Below are 17,330 nucleotides of genomic sequence, written 5' to 3' on the forward strand. Positions count from 1 at the left end.
TATAAATATCCTTATTGTTTCCCAGTCATGACAATATGTAATTTTAAATGATGCACCTCTTTTACATATTTAACTTTTTCCAGCTCAGTAGTGGAAACAACAATACATTGGCTTGACTATACAGGTGGATTCTTAGTCAGTCTCTGCTTACCTACTGCTAGTGTATAGTATAGTATAGTATAGTATAGTATAGTATAGTATAGTATAGTATAGTATAGTATAGTATAGTATAGTATAGAATAGATGTCCTGTCTCAAACAACACTTTCTTATTCAGACAACAAGAGCACCAAAAATGTTCTGTAAATTAAAACTTATGTAGAAGGAAACTAGATATAGTTGCAGATTCAGTTGACGAGTGTGTGCACGTCCTTGATCTATTGAAATTAGACATTAAGAGGTAAGGAGTGTGTGTGTTTGCAGTGTTGGATGTGTGTGCCAGAGGTCATCCCCCAGAGTTGTAAGCCCAGACTATGTCCATCATCCCTTGGATCCCGGCCATGTTTTACTCATTATCATCAAAGATGACTATGGGTTCCGCACCCTCCATGCATTTTAAATAATGTCTTTTTGGATGCAAAGGCGTGAAACACTTCAAATACTCCTCCCCCTGTCTTTGCGAGCCAGTATATATTTTACAAATAAAATTATCTCAATATCTTGGTTGTGTTTTGTTTTCACAGGACAGAAAATCAATGAAAGAAATATAAATATACCCCCCAGTGTCGTTATTCTAAGCATTTGGCGATTTGGTTTAATTTATTGTTCTTTGTCCATCACTATTCAGTCGCAGCCGAATTAAAACAACCGTTTCACTGAAACCGTCGTAATAGATGTGAGCTCTCGGGAGCAGCGGCATATTAAAAAAAATAAAATAGGCACAATAAATCTCATGGTAATTTCCCGAGCCTGTGTGATTACTAATAGCATGAGAGGAAGAAAAGAGTAATAATCCCTGCATTTGCAATATGTTTGCATTATTGTGGAAGTGAGTGATCAACATTAAACATTGCTGAGGCCAACACTTTTCAATTTTGAGTGAAGGACACGTTTACGCCTTTCTCTTATGGCTCTTTTATTTCACTTTACATTGTTCGACGAAATCCAATTTCCCCTGAGGAGGTCAGGCGACATAACGGGGCGCTCCACGAGCCGTGGACGTGAATTCCCGTAGTTTGCAAACGATCAGTTTGGATGAATCGTAGAATACCACAGAATGTCGGAGCAGCGTACAATAATTAATACGGCGATGTTGTCACGTAGCGGCAGGACTGCTATTTCACAACTCCGATGACTAAATACTGAGGGGAAGGAGAGCAGTGCGGGGCATCTGGAACAATATTTTACTAATTTGGATCCGCCCGATGCTTGAGCCGCTACACCCAGTGAATCTGTCAGACAGCTCCATTTCCCCCAAGAACAGCTGCTATTTGTCTGATATTCTCATTAGACTTGACTCATGACTTCATTGTACTGGCTTTGGCAGGGATGCTGCGATGCCTATGTAAACCCCAGTCCCTCCAATCTTACTCAACGAAGGGATGCCTTTGTGTCAGCCTGTAACCGATACGTAAATGAAAATGCCAAAATGCACGTATTTGCAAATGGTCGATCACACCATTCTCTTGACTGTGTTATTACCCTTACAGAGCCAATAAAAATAGGCCGACTATTTCACTATATCAGGAATACTCGACATGTACATAAGAGGAGTTTGTAAGAACAGCACAGACCCTTAGTAATGTTTTAATCCTTAGAGGTGAAGGACTTAGGAGATCTTGCTAATTTCACAGATGGTTTAAAATAGATTAGTGTGGAGTAGCAGCTCCCTGAGAGGAGCTGACCTGCCAGGCTCCCTGTGCGGTTGCCAAAACCCTGCGCCTGATGCTCAGAAGTGCCTTCCAAAAGTCCTGCAAGGTTAAAACTCAAACTTGAGCATCCTGAATATCGTCCTCGTCCAAAGATTGGCTTCATCTTGAGCAAATTTCACCTTTCTTTTGTTCCTCTCTCTCTCTCTCTCTCTCTCTCTCTCTGTCCATCTCTACTGTATACACAAACATAGCAATATATATACTGTGGATAGATAGATAGATAGATAGATAGATAGATAGATAGATAGATAGATAGATAGATAGATAGATAGATAGATAGATAGATAGATAGATAGATAGATAGATGGATGATATGGATATATAAACAAATAAATCAAATGAAAAATTTGGCAAATTTTCTTAAAATAATGGCCTTTTTGTAGTAAGTGTACAGTTTGCTTCAAACCAAGAAATTATATTTAATGTTAATATATGTAATAATAATAATGAAAATAGTAATTCAATTGCATTCATCCATTCATTGATATATACATCCGTCCATCCGTCCATCCTTCCATCAATCGTTGGGGAAAAGGGAAATAAATTGGAGACAAATTGCAATTTAGAAGAAAAATCTCTACAATTTAACTGCAGAAGGGTGGTCACTGGAGGAAATTCATTCATTCAGCATCTATACCACTTATCTCGCAATTAGGGTCACAGCTGTCACTGGACGAGAGGCAGGGGTTCACCCTGGACCGGATGCTAGTCAATCATGGCAATCACATTCATTTCTGTTTTATTTATTTATTTGTTCATTTTTATTTATTTATTCTCGCCTGTGAACACAGGCATCGGCAGGGATTTCAGGCCCCGTTTAAAGAAACCATACAGGGCCCTTCACACTTTTCTAGAGTTATCTTCAGAGCTAATACGGGGAGAGGCGTAGGCTATTGTACGCACTGTGGACAAAGTTAAAATACAGACAGCATGTAATATTCCAGGACTTTCCAACTACACAAAGGATAAAAATAACAAACTCATCTTGCTTCTTGAACAATTGTGTCTCCTGTGGACCTCCCTTGCCTCTCTTTGTTTCCCTTCCTTTCTTATTTTTGGATTCCTCCAATTTTTGGGGCGTGTTGACCACCTGCCAACATCTCCGCCTCCCCGATAGGAGGACTGACCCATTTTATGTAAATAGAAGAGTGTGTGTGTGTGTGTGTGTGTGTGTGTGTGTGTGTGTGTGTGTATTCGTGTGGGTGTGGGTGTGGGTGGTGGGGTCCGGTTGAGAAACGTTTCTAAAACGGATAAAGATAATGTTGCGAGCACTTCGAGAATAGAATCTATTCGTCATTACAAGTATGATAACTTGGTCTCATGTTATGTTTTTAATTGCATTTTAACAAAGGGCCTGTCTGGCCTCCCGTCAGTCATGGGCCCCTCGAATCCTTCTCATTCCCCCCTTTTCTTGCCCCTCCTGCGGATACAAGGTAATTTAAAATGCTTTGAGCCCTCACCTTTTGGCAAAATCATAAGTCCTTTATTCAACTGCATGGGCTCTCGCTCTCTTTCTCTCTGTCTTTCTTTCTATCTACCCTTTAATTATCAATACATGGGAAATTGTTCCCCCCCAAATGCTTGGAAAAAACAATAACCCGCAGCACAAATGAATATATTTTCAAAACAAGCGTGTCCACTTCGCCACACGGGCAGCGGTGACTTGTTACTCAATGTTCTTTCCCATTGGCCATTCTGCACAAGGCATCCAAGAGCCATGTAACGGAATAAAGAAGTGCATCAGACTCGCCATGGTATTTACAAAAGGCCAAGCCTGCTGCTCGGGCTGGGCTGAGTCCGAATAGGCCTGACACAACCCTGGCCTGGATGAAAAGGCCCAGCTTGGAGTTAAAACAGAAAGACAATGGCGCCGGGTGAAAAACTCAACATGGTTTTGTCGAACTTGTCATTCTATAGCGCATAGCTGCGAGGAAAGCCTAGAAACCATGTGAATGTTACTTGTGTTTTTTTTTTCTGACCCGTATATGGGACGGCTTCAACAAAGCCTCTGTGAGAGGACCGAGACAATGCGGGGGCATTCAGAAGAAAGACAGGCCGTGAGTCCAGCCAAGCCGTCTTGGACTTGCTTCATTTCAATTGTCTCTGTTAAAGACTTGAATAAACGGAGCTGCCGCTGTTAAATCGGACAGAGACTGGAAAGAGGAAACAATCGTCGGTTAATGCTTGAGATCAAAATGCGAAGCAAACCGGGAAATGCCACACGAATGCATCGCGTGATATCGATAACGCAACGGCACATGCTTATTTAAAATGCATGAAGAAGAAATGTGTCAGGGGTTAAATGCGATGCGTGATTTCTTGCTCCACTGTAATGATACTGAAAATATATCAAACCAAATTTCTCAGTGCGGTTGTTAGGAACACTGGGCCGATAAATGAACTTTTGAAAATCCGCATGGGACGATATGTCAGAAAATGTAATTTTGCATACTGTTTCACATCATTGCACCTCGTCAGTGCATTTGTCTCCCAAAGCGTTTGACCACATTTCTGTGGGGAAGAATACACGACTGAAGAGTTTCACTGCCTCTGCAGTTTGTTTTGAAGGCTTCAACAAAAAAAGGATTGTGGGAATACGCGTTATTCTGTCTGAGCAATCGTTTCACTCTCTCGTGAATTTGTGAATTACACACCTGTACGGATATGCAAATGGTGAGAACGCCTCATTTATTCATGCAATTTTCACAGGCCAATAGATTTTGACGGTGGAGTCTTATTTATTATCAGACATTGAAAAGATGATTTACATATTATGCTCATATATATAGGGCGATAGAATACAATTATTCAGTATTTTGAATAATAAAAATGATCAAAAAAATATCAACAATCAATAATAAAAATAATAATAATAATAATAGGAATAACAACAACAACATCAACAACAACAACAATAATAATAATAATAATAATAATAATAATAATAATTATTATTATTATTATTATTATTATTCCCTTGCTGCTTTTTAGATGCACTTCAAGATGCACGTTTTAGATGCACGTTTGTTAACTAAACATATCAAACTCGTCTGGCATTTGCTTTGAAAATAAAATCAACTTGGTTTTGAAGGCTCTGATGTTTGCTTGCATTTCATGCACAAAAAGGTTTTTCCCTTGTAGCTTCACGTCCAGCTTATTCACGTGTGTCAGTATCTCCACAGTAAAGGCTAAATCACAAAGCCAATCTCAGGAAAATTCTCAAGTGCTCTCAAGTAGCCCCAAAAATGAAATAATGTCCCGCTTGAGCTCCCACATTCATTGATCCAATCATTTAATCATTCACATCAAATATGAATTATGTACCAATCTTTTGCGGGCCGGATTAAAAAGACCAACGGGCCGGATGTGGCCCGCGGGCCGTAGTTTGCCCACCCCTGACACATTGAATGAACATGACTGTAGTATTTTCCATGTGTTTTAACAAACAGAATTCGAATTAGTGCCAGTATGACTTCACCTGTTTTTCTCTCTTCCAGAGAGTACAGAGAAAGCGATTGTTATGCCATTTTATTAGGCGCCACTTCTCAGCAAGAGGGTCCCTGGTTTGATTCCAACAGGAAGAACGTTTTTTTGTTTCCTCACACAGACCAAAATTTTGCAGAAGGGTCAATGGAGACCATAAAAAGCCCTAACATGTGAACGCTAAAGTGAATGGTTGTTTGTTTTTTATCAATGAGTGGGCAAATGGTTGAAAGTCAGCAGGACCGGTGAATCAGTGACTGAATGATTGCACGTCTCTATATGACATGAAAGGTTGGATGTGTCTATATGTAGCCCTGTGTTTGACCGGTGACCGGTCCAAAGTGAACCCCGCCTCTCACCCAGTCACTCTCAGTACCCGTGCCATCCTGAGTTCCGAATAAGCGGTGTAGATAATAAATGAATTAATGATTTAGGTACGGCTAAACAACGCATCAATGGAAAAAACAACTTTGAGGTCTGACATATTTCAATTGAAGTCTGTACCAATGTACGCTGAATAAACCATCGGTGCGAGGATTGGTGTTTCCACTTTATGAATAAAAATGAATTTATTATTTACCATCATCTTTTGTTTTTGTTTTTCCATTTCGACAACATCCTGGAAAGTTGTACACCCAAAGAGAGGGGCTGCATATTTACCACAACTACTACTACTACTACTACTACTACTACTACTGCTACTCGTACTACTACTTGGGTGCCCTGGCCATGAATTTAATATGAGAGGAATAAGCATAAAATCACACAGGGATGTTGACTTTTCTGTCGGGTATTCCAGTTTTCCACCTTGCAGATGCAGCCACTGTCCCCATCTCCCCATGGGTGTGAGGATATATTTATGTAAATGGACTCGGGGCCCTTTGCTGTAAACAAGTGTGTACTTTGAGGAAAGGGAGCCAAGGGACTTTCAAGCAGTAAATATGGGATGGCGGCGGGGGTTAAGAGAAACATACAAATGTGCCATCATAATAATGCGCACCGCTTTACAATTCAAAAGTGGAACATTAAATCACTCATCTGAATGATTTCAATAAAACTCCATTCTGTTTGAATAATGGGTTATGGGAGCATGCGTGGGCAGGTGGTGGTGATTTAAGCTTTCAGTTCAAGCACAGAGGGCTGACACAGAGTACGTCCTGAAAGAACACTTCCTTACTTTAAACCGCAGCTGCAATAAGTCACCATCCACTTATACTGAGGGCTCGGGTATGTGTTCAGCGTACACACACAAGAAGCAAATGTATGTCAGCACCAGCTTTGATAAGAAATGTCATTATAATAAGTGCATGCATTAATTATAAAAACAACAATAGTATTTATATTATGTCTCTATATGAAGTGTGAATGACAGAGTGAATACTTATACGTCTCCCAATGACAGCTGAGATAGCCACCCACACCTGATACGATAACTGGTATTGGGTATTAATGAATGAATGACTGGATGGACTGTAATATGACTCTTTTTTTTTAATATTATTAATCATTTGATAATAGTCGTGAATGACTATAACTTTATTTTTACGACTTTTGTGCAAGGGGAATTCCAATCCCCTGCTCTGCGTCCACACAGACCAGCCTCCACCCATCAGTATGAGATCACTGGTATCCCATCATGAGTCACATTAGCCTTGAGTTCCTGTCATGGTTTTGTTACCGAAAATAAATAAATAGATTGATCGATAGATTATCACAATGACGATAGAGAAAATCATTATTCTGAGCTTCATCCGGCGGCATTAGTGATGCAGTGGTTAGCGCTTCTGCTTCACAGCACGAAGGAGCCTTGTTCAATTCCCTCAGGGAATTCCCTTTCTGTGTGTTTGTTGCATGGGTTTCCGCCTACTAGCTGAAAAAATGTAGGAGGTTAATTTGAAAAATTGCCCAGATTTTATGAATGGTCGTATGTGTGACCCTGTGTTTGACTGGCTACCGGTCCAGGGTGAACCTCGCCCAATGACGGCCGGAATAGACTCCTGCACCCTAAGTGCAGGAAAAGCAGTAGATGATGGATGGATGAATTTAATCTTGCTTTTTCCAATATAGAACAGCATCAGTGTGTCCGAATAAGTTAATGGACAAACAGCATTTTGAATACATGGCAACAAACAACTTATTTGTTCGTCATTCATGAATGCATTAGCTGTACTGTATATCCTGCACTCGGGGTCATGGGAGGGCTGGAGACTATCCCAGCTGCCATCGGACAAGAAGCGGGGTTCACCCCGGACCGGTCAGAGGATCACATATGGAGACGAACAACCATTCACTCTATCATTCAGAAGCCTGGGAAATTTAGGGTCTCCAAATAACTGTCCGAGAAATCTGAAATCTGGAGGGAACCCCTGCAGACACAGGGAGAACATGGAGAATCCACACAGAGCCCACCCAGCCGTTAGAATCGATTCGGGACATTTTTGTATCCACTAAACCCCACACATGATGCCTGGCGCCACAATTACTGTATGTCTGACCAGGTCACTGTTTGTGGATAATGTCAGTAGCCAAAACAAACAAGAGCTTAAACGTAGAGTCCGATGGTTCAAATATTGCGCCCGGCCATCAAATTACAACAAATACATGACAGCAAGCTTATCGAGCACCGGGGGTCCCGGTAATTACCATGCAATTACATGGATGACATTAAAGATTTATTTGTTAAACCCTTGGGGAATAATGAGGATTGAAAAAAAAAAAAGATCTTGGAAGTTGCTTTGTATTTTTAATGACTGTTCAAGTAAAGTTGAAAAATAGAATAGATTAAATAATAAATTAGCTGACGCCAAAATTTTGGATTGCCTTCCAGTGAAAAAATAAATAAATAGATTTTTACTTCTATTTTTAAACTTATCTGTAGAAATTGTATATTTTAGTCAAGTTGTTCTCCATTTCTAAACCCTCCTTCATTCATGCTTCCATCCAAAAGATTGACATAGAAATGAACTGATGTTAATTGGACATACTTTGAAATTCACCATTCTGCTCATATCCCCAGCCTGAGCGGGGCTGGTGGCTTATTAAATCATTTGCTGCTCTTGGGTGATCTTCTTTTGAGTGTCGGCCTGACCCTCCGGGCACAATTTATTTTTATTTCAAAAAATATTACCAGCAAATATTGCATTCATTCAAGAGAATTAAAAATCATTACATAGGCGGACACTTCAAACATTTTGTTCTAGAGATATCTGCTCTATAAGGCATCAAAGGAGATGTTCACACTGATGACTGTTGCCCTGGCACATATCCATAAATTAGCACGCCAAAGTTGGCACGATCACGCTTTATATAATTTGTCTACAAAATATAAGCATGAGTTGCTGTCTTTGTGAACTTTTATGAGAGACATGATGTTTTGAATATAACAGAGTGTAATTGACTGTTTACGCGGTCTGCAAGAGAAGTGGCTGCCGAATATCATCACATGAATATGTGTGCACGTTATTCTTAAAGGTGACCCCAGATTTTTGCGCATTTACTAAAAGGACAATTGCCTTAAATGACATGAATTTGGCCGATAATTAACCCATCCAGTATCTGCACTGCTAATCCTGCAGTCAGGAGACTTACAAGCAATCACACCTCTGACCAAAGTAAACCTCCTGTGTTGTGAAGGCAGCGCTGACTCTGCAGATTTACTTGGTCAGTGGAATGACCATATTTTATAAGTGTAACATCTGTCACAACATTATTGAAACCAGTGAGCTCGCCGCATGTGTCATTTTAACACATAGAATGAAAGAAAGTATATCAATGTAACTTGTTAATGAGCATATAAATGACAGTCGACTATGACTGACATCAGACATCGATGAGTTCTCAAATACTAAAATTCTGGTTTTCCAAGACGCTTTCCTCTGTTTCACTTGCAAACATTTGACTAAATAATTGAACTTTTGCTCAAGTTCCCCAAATGATTACCTTCCTTTTAATTTGGGTTAAAAAAGAAAAAAGCTCTTCTTATTGTACTGACTAACATGTTTTGCCTTTGCTCCTGCAATTTAAGTTGGCAAAGACAAGAAGAAGCATAATTACCAGAAGCCAAGAACACCCGCCGATTCCCCCGAAACAGATAATTAAAGTTTAAGTCTTGGAATTTAATCCATGATCCTTTAGTATTGTCGTCTAATTAGTTAGTATATTCAACGTACAATAAACCAGCGTAATTGTATGACTCACGAGGGACGGTGAAAAGCTGCATTGTAGCTGTTTCTGCTGTGCCCATGACACAAGAAGTGGTCTTTGTGTCAATTATAGCTGCATGATTAGCGCGGCTTTGTTTCCAATTCCCGCAGAGCGAGAATAGACCGGCTAGCTCAATTATCCTTCACCCAGAGGTAGTAAAAACTTTTGATTTGCCTATCCTTTTGAATATCTACTGTAATTCTAATACCTCTCATTATTTCACTGCTGCATGATGCGGGCTGGCCAATCCGAAGCACCAGAGGAGATCACAGGGATGTCCAGAACAGACGGTCCCGACAGCCTTGTACAAAAAAAAAAAAATCACCATCAAAATGAAGCCGTGCTGATAAAAAAAAAATAAAATAAAATGAATTCCGGGCGTCCATCATCCGTTTTTTCCAGAATAAAAACATCACTTTGTGATGCATATCCTTAAATCTGGAGATTTATTTGTTCAAAAGTGGCTAACAGAAATCCAGATACAAACTCGGAAAATTTTAATATTTCCTTTTTAATATTACAAATTATTAGTATGACCGCAAAGTGCCACATCCACCCCCTGGTTCAGTCCCAGTGGGGAACTGGCAGGATGACAAGCAGTATAGATAATGAATGAATGAATGAATGAATGAATGAATGAATGAATGAATGAATGATTTATATACCATAAGTAATATTAAACTGAAAGAAAGTTAAACTATAAAATCATTACCGAGATTGGAGTCTGTATTGATTCTATCACGTTGTTTATGAAGACAAACTGATTCAAAGAGATGTTATATAACAGAGAAATAATACAGAATGGGAGTAATCAGAGGATAAAGACTGTTCTGTTTTGACACTTTGGTGAGCCTTGAAAAGACGATAAACAGTATTGGTCATTTTCAGGCCACTGACAGTATCCATTTGAACTGTGCATGAGAGGAGAATGAGGGAATTGAGATCATATGCAAAAAGAATTAATTTATTCGTTTATTCGACTCTGCAGTTAAGAATAGTCTTTTATTGGGAGATGCTGGCCCTGTGCTTTTGTTCTTATTAGATGTAAAAACCCGTTATGAGAGAGAAATCTTCTGACGTGCTTCTTTAAAAGTTAATCTGTTCTGGAGAAAAAAGGAAAAAAGATAGCTTGAATGAATTATTGCAGCCCATTTATGTTGTTAATTCAGGGGATAAACAGTGTTTGAGCTTTGAATATCTAAGCTGTCAGAAGTTTGGCAAGTTTTCGAGAAATATGTTCAGCTTCTGGAATCACTTCAGCAGAATCAAACTCCGCCATCTGTTTTGTATTAAAACATTGGTTTTAAAAGCTTTCAAATTGTAATGCACTTCTTCTAAAAGCCATGCACTCAATTTGACTTCTACAGTCAAGGATGTAACGGTGGATGGTTTGAAATATGGCACTGTTTCACTCAACAGTTATCTGGCATTTTCTGACTTCCTCTCAAAACCTACTGCTCACATTTGGTCATGATCAGGAGAAAATTCCAAAAAGGCAGATATGAAATATTACGTGAGCAGATAATACTGTTTGTCTTAACACACTATTTGTCATATATATAATGTGTTCCTTCTGAAGTGCAGGTGATAGCTAAAATGCCTGTTTCGGGAACCAATCATCTAAATTTATATTAAACATTTAGATGGTAGTGCCTGTCAGTCAAATATATTACTTTGTAAAAGATCTTGATTATTCCCAAGAATTTATATCAAATATATTTAAAAAATATATATATAAAAAAAATAAATGAACAGCATGTTAGCAGAATTAAAGGTTCGTGTGGAAAAAGTGGAAAGTACATTTTCTAAATGACTGATCATGTCCAAAATAAAAATCCAAATAAATAAATTAATTAATTAATAAAAGTCATACAAAGAAAAACGTAACAAAAAAAATGTTTAATGTCCAGAAACCAAATGTATAAATACAGTGACTTCATCAAAATATACAAACAACAGAACAACAGACAGGGAAGTAGAGTAATATCGTGCTTCCATTGACATGTCACATGCGAAGTGAAATTTTACAAACTATTATTAAAAACATCCTTTCTTTCCATGGTTCTGGTCTGGCGGCTGTTCCCTTTCGGGGCCACCATAGCGGATCAGCTGCCTCCGTCAAATGTTTTCCTCAGACCAACTATCTTCATGTCCTCTTTCACAACATCCATAAATCTCTTGTTCGAGGCCTCCTGCCTGGCAGTTCCTACCTCAGGTTCTGTCTGTTTTTGTGTGTCTCTGTATGTTTATGAATAAAACACACGCACATATACATATAAATTCATACATGACTGTATGTGTATGTATATATGTATGTATGTATATAAACACACACACACGCAGATATACATGGGGCGTCCTTATATCATATATGTGTATGTGTGTGTGCGTGTGTGTGCGCATGTGTGTGTGTGTGTGTGTGTGTGTGTGTGTGTGTGTGTGTGTGTGTGTGTGTGTGTGTGTGTAAATACATGCACGTTATATATATGTTTTATATAATACAATTATTCTATTTAAACCTCACAGGTGCAAATATGTCTGCTTAAATAGATTACAAATAACTGTGGACTCTTGATTGAATTGTGCTCATAACATGATGTGGCATGTGTTACAAAGTTGATTAAGGAATACAATGACATCTTGAATCTGGTGAAACTTAAAAATTGGTGGGTCCGCTTTGCTCTTTACCTCCACCTCAATTTCCCAAATGACACCGTCTAAATATCACCTCACATTGTTTTTGCCAGTTTACATTTGTTTGTTTAATCATATTGATGTTGTCACTTTCCGGCCGCATGTCATCTTCTCCTCATTTAATTTTCAATTTTATGACTTTTTGTACAAAATGAGGGGACAGCAATGATTTGGCATTCCATTTATTGGCGGAATGAAAATATTGATTAACGTGTACAGGATGTTGAACAGAGAATTACAATTGTCTGCAATTGTGCGCCTTTTTTTGCATAACTCATACATTTACATTGTGTCAAGGATATATATACAGTTGCGTATATCTGTCCTTAGGGTGGGACAAATAAAACCAACAGCGTACGTGTGAAAAGGTCCATAAGGTCCTTGGATTACAAAGAACAGGACACCTTCCTGGGGCTGGGCTATGGAATGGAACTTGTCAGCAAGTGCCTAGTGGCTGCTAAACAAATAACATGGAGACAACGCCCTGTTGGTTACCCATATGCAATGAGACATCAGAGTTCTGTACAATGTATTTCGGGCAGCAGGCGATGTTGGAGACCCGAGCGTGCCAGGCCTTGGTGTGGCAAACTGGTTTCTGGGATATGGAATGTAACCTCTCTGGTGGGGAAGTAGCCAAAGCTGGCTCCAGAGGTGGAACAGTACCAGCTACAAATAGTTGAACAGTCATCCAGCCAAAGTATCGGTGCTGGAACCAAGCTTCTGGGGAGATGTTTGAATCATTTTTCTCCAGAGCTGGTCAGGGTGGCAGACAGTCGGGGGATTGGGGTTATTCACAAGTCCGTGACTAAGTGACATTTTGTTGGAGGTGTTCCCCGTCGACAAGAGGGCCCCCACCCTTGTGAATATTGAGGAAGAAAGGCGCATTTCTGACTGATGTTTACATCATGGATGTAACAAATGAATTGTTTGCTGTTGTCTTTATCCTTGATGGAACACTACCTGGCCAGGCCACTGTTTCACTAGGACACGTTTGACTTTGCTTACTTGGGCAAAGATGGAGAAACCTGGAGGGGATAGAATGGGAGAAAAGTATTGTCTAAAGGTGAGATAATGTTTAACTATTTGACTTCTCTGCAAGGCTGGCCATATCAAAATATACTTTTGAATGTAAGCTGATTCAACATTGTATGTTGTACCAACCACTTGCGCAATGGTCAGTGATTGGCGCTGTAGAATCATTGGATTTTTTTTTTTCGTGTGTCTTGAAAAATCAGCGGCAGTGAGGAGAATGGCTGTCAACTCTGATTCAACTTAAAGTTATTTGTTTATTTGTCAATAATCATTGCCTCCATTGTGGAAGCAGCTTCCTGGCGCTGTGGTCAGAAGGTCATTTGTGTATGTTTTAGTGGAAAACTGAGAACCCATTGGTAAACACCAGCACTGAAAGATGCCATCAGCAGGAGAGGGAGACCTTTCGGGCATTCTTGGCCTCGGTGTTTTCTGAAACAGCTGAGAAATAGATTCAGTGGGACTGGAGCTTTGGTGGCCAAAAAAAGGAGAAGTGTGAAGAGGCCCTGGAGAAGGTTTTAGCATGTAATCAGACAACTCAGTTATCCCCACCATTTTCTTACTGAGGGTTAATGAGGTTGTCAAGATGCTCCCCAGTGGCAAGAAATGGATGACATTGGTACACACATGCTGAAAGAACTGGACATTGGGTTGTCCTGGCCGACATATGTGTGCTTTTAACGGGGTTGGTTGTCCAACTACAAGGGGATTATGCTGTTCAGCCCCCCAGGGGAAGCTTACAGAAAGATACCAGAAAGAAGACTCTAGCAAGTTGCCAAACCTTTGCTTTAAGTGGAACACTGCAGATTCCGTCTGGGTCATGGAACAGTGGACCGGCTCTTCACTCTAAGAGGATTCCTAGAGGGTTCAAGGGAGTACACTCATTATGTCCTCATGTGCTTTGTGGACTTGAAAAAGGTGTGTCACTATCTCCAACAGGGAATTCTGTGGGTTTTATTGTAGAAATATGAGGTCTCAGGTTTATTGTTAAAATTGATCCAGTCTCTGGACAAAGGCCGTGAAAAATATGCTTTCATTCTGGGTACAATGTCAAAGATGATCCCAGTGGATTTTTTGCTCCACCAGGGCTTCCTTTGATGATTTTGTTCATGATTTTCATGGACAGGATTTCTAGACACAGTCAAGGCAAGGAGAATTTCTGGAAAGGGGACCTCAGGACTGTTTTGATGTTACTCACAGATGGGTGTGGGGGATCATGATTGGACAGAGTCGTGGTCTAGATGCGGTGCACTAGTCAAATGTGTCAAATACAGAGCTTAACCAGGAAGTGAAGCTCTCAATTTACCAGCCCATTTATGTTTTGGCTCTAACTTACAGTCACAAACTCATAAATTGGGTCATCACCAAAAGGAACAGGTTCTCATATGTAGGGTGATAAAATTGGTTTTCTCTGCAGGTTTGCTCGGCATAGCTTTGGAGATAAGATGAAGAGGACAAACATCCTGGAGGAGCTCTAGCTGTATCTCCTCTAGAGGAGTAAGTTGAGGTGGTTAATGTACCTGATATGGATAACTCCAGGATGCCTATTGTTAAAGGCATTCTGGACGCATGGGTTACGTATCCCATCTCGCCTGGCCTGGGGACAGGAATGGCAACCTGCTAGTTTGGTGTCATTTCAACCTCAGCAAAGATAAACAATGGGACAATGGATGACTGAATTAGCTATTAAAAATGTACGCAAAGTAACTTCAGGATTTCAGTGTCCTCTAAGTTGGCATCCTTGTACTTTGTAAGTGGGCGTCCTGTGTACTTTTTTCCTGACTTTCACGAGTATTATTTCCTTAGGTAGACTCCAACCTTCCATCCATATGTGTATTCCCTGCCAGGGGTGTGTGACTAATAAACCGTGTCTCATGGATTGGCAGAGTAAAGAGTTGGTTCTTTGTGAATTTTACAGTACAAACTACAATGTGATACACAGCAAGACAGAGGCCTTTGTTGGTTTTGGTTGCTGATTACAACTGTGCTGATTTGCAAGTCATTGTTGAGTAGATGGTGACCAACCAGCATATTCTGAGTTATTGATTAACATTAACTGACCTTGCTTTGGTCATGTTTTACTTTGCTTCCTGCCTTGGTTTTGATTTCTTCCTGTGTCCATGCCTCCATTGCCCTTATGCACTTTAAAATATGCTTTTTTTATTATTCCTCGTCAGGGATGCCCGTAATACTCTTGTCCAATTAGTTTCTTGCAAGTGTCCCTTGCTCTGTTGTGTAATCAGTTATGTTAGTTTTTTTCTGTTTGTTCTGGCTCAGAATTTCTAATCTTCCTTTTAGTTTCAGGTTGATAAAATTGTTTGTTGCTCAATAATGTTTAGTTTTTTGAAGAGCTTCATTCTGATAGGTCGTACCAAGTCTGCAAGTCTGCAACTGGCAGAAATCAAACATGGTTGGCAAAATCTAATGATCCTGCAAGAAAAACAATGATTTAATTTCAAAATTTAATTTCTATGTCTTGGATCAGCTATTTTTGCACCACTTCTGTATCCATTGTAACCTGCCCTTCAAAAAAACTGCAATAAAACCTTTTGTAACCAATGGTCAATATTGTAAATACTTATTATATGCAGAAGGCATTTTGACAAGCCATTGCTGGGCCACCATACTGCATGTTCATTAACATACATACTGTATTTAAAGTCCTTCATCTTCTCCTTCAAGATGTTCCTTTCATATGCCATTTCTATTTCAAGATCCAATATCAATTTTGGACAATAAAGAAAATCCCACTTTATCCCCCAATAATATTTACTCTTTTTTATGTGTAAAAAAATAGTCCTTTTGGATATTTAAGTTTTTATCTACTTGGATGTTTGAATGTATTTACATGTCTTACATATGGGATTTAATTATAAAATACAACCCTTTTGTGACACTCTTTGTAATTTTTTTGAATGAATATCCTTTGGCTGAATATCCATTCACAACAAGGTATATGTTTTCAAACTGTCTACATGCCCATCTCATACCGTTAGGTCTTAATAATTGCATGCATTTATTGTGCCCTTTCTTCTCTCCTCCTTTGTGGCACTGCCAAAGTAGATGCTTTGTGAATACTGAACTACAGAAAAATACCTTATACAAAAACCTTACACATTAAAAGTACAAAATACTTTGCTTTTTTTCAGTTTCTCATAGATGTGACATAAAAAATAATGATACAAAAATCATGTTCCAGCAAGCCACTCACTATTTCAGGCAGATATATTTGTGTTTATTGGGATACATTGCAACCAGGATGACAAAGGCTATATCCCATTTATAAGATATATTTTTGGTCTTCTTTTTATCAATTGTGGTCATAATGTGCTCAAACACCTTTTACTGATCAAGTGTTGAAGACAATGTATAGAGGAAATCGAATAATACACTTTTATCCACGCATGCACATTGACTTTAATGTTCACTTTGTTTTTGGACAGGAGTGGGATCCAGATAATCTGGACATTTGGAGAACATGCGTAAGCCACAAGAATCAAGAATTTCTAATTGTCATTGTGAAGGCACAGTGAAATTTTGCAATGAGAGGTACCGACCTGAAATTTTGCAATGGGAACATACTTTATGGCAAAGCTTTATTAGGTATGAATTGTGGTGCTGTCAATGATATGTCATGCTATTTGATGCTATGTCTGCTCGCAATGAAGACAAAGGTACAATAAGTTACTTAGTCAAGCATATTGTCGAAAACTTTTTGCAATTGATTTAGCCTTTGCTGCCTTAACATTAATGTGTATGCTTATCTTTCGGATAGCGTTGGTTGATTCCTCCACATGCAGGAAATGGCTGATCTGACAGTTTGAGCAAAAGGCATATTCCATCCATGTAGTCTGACACGGTTAGGCTCATCCCATACATGTGCCCACCTGAGTGATGTATTTGTTTATTTTTTTGTAGCTCAGGCAAGTAAATATCTTCTGACTTGAGTTATTGGTGTGGGGTGTCGATTCCAATCTGAAAACCTTTTGTGCAGTAAAAGCTGACATTGTGCCACACATTGAGCTGTGTACAAAGCCATTCTAAAAATAGT

Source organism: Fistularia commersonii, chromosome 27, assembly GCF_037954325.1.
Source record: "Fistularia commersonii isolate RoL2024-O1a breed Wild chromosome 27, RoL_Fcom_v1.0, whole genome shotgun sequence".
Taxonomy (NCBI): domain Eukaryota; kingdom Metazoa; phylum Chordata; class Actinopteri; order Syngnathiformes; family Fistulariidae; genus Fistularia; species Fistularia commersonii.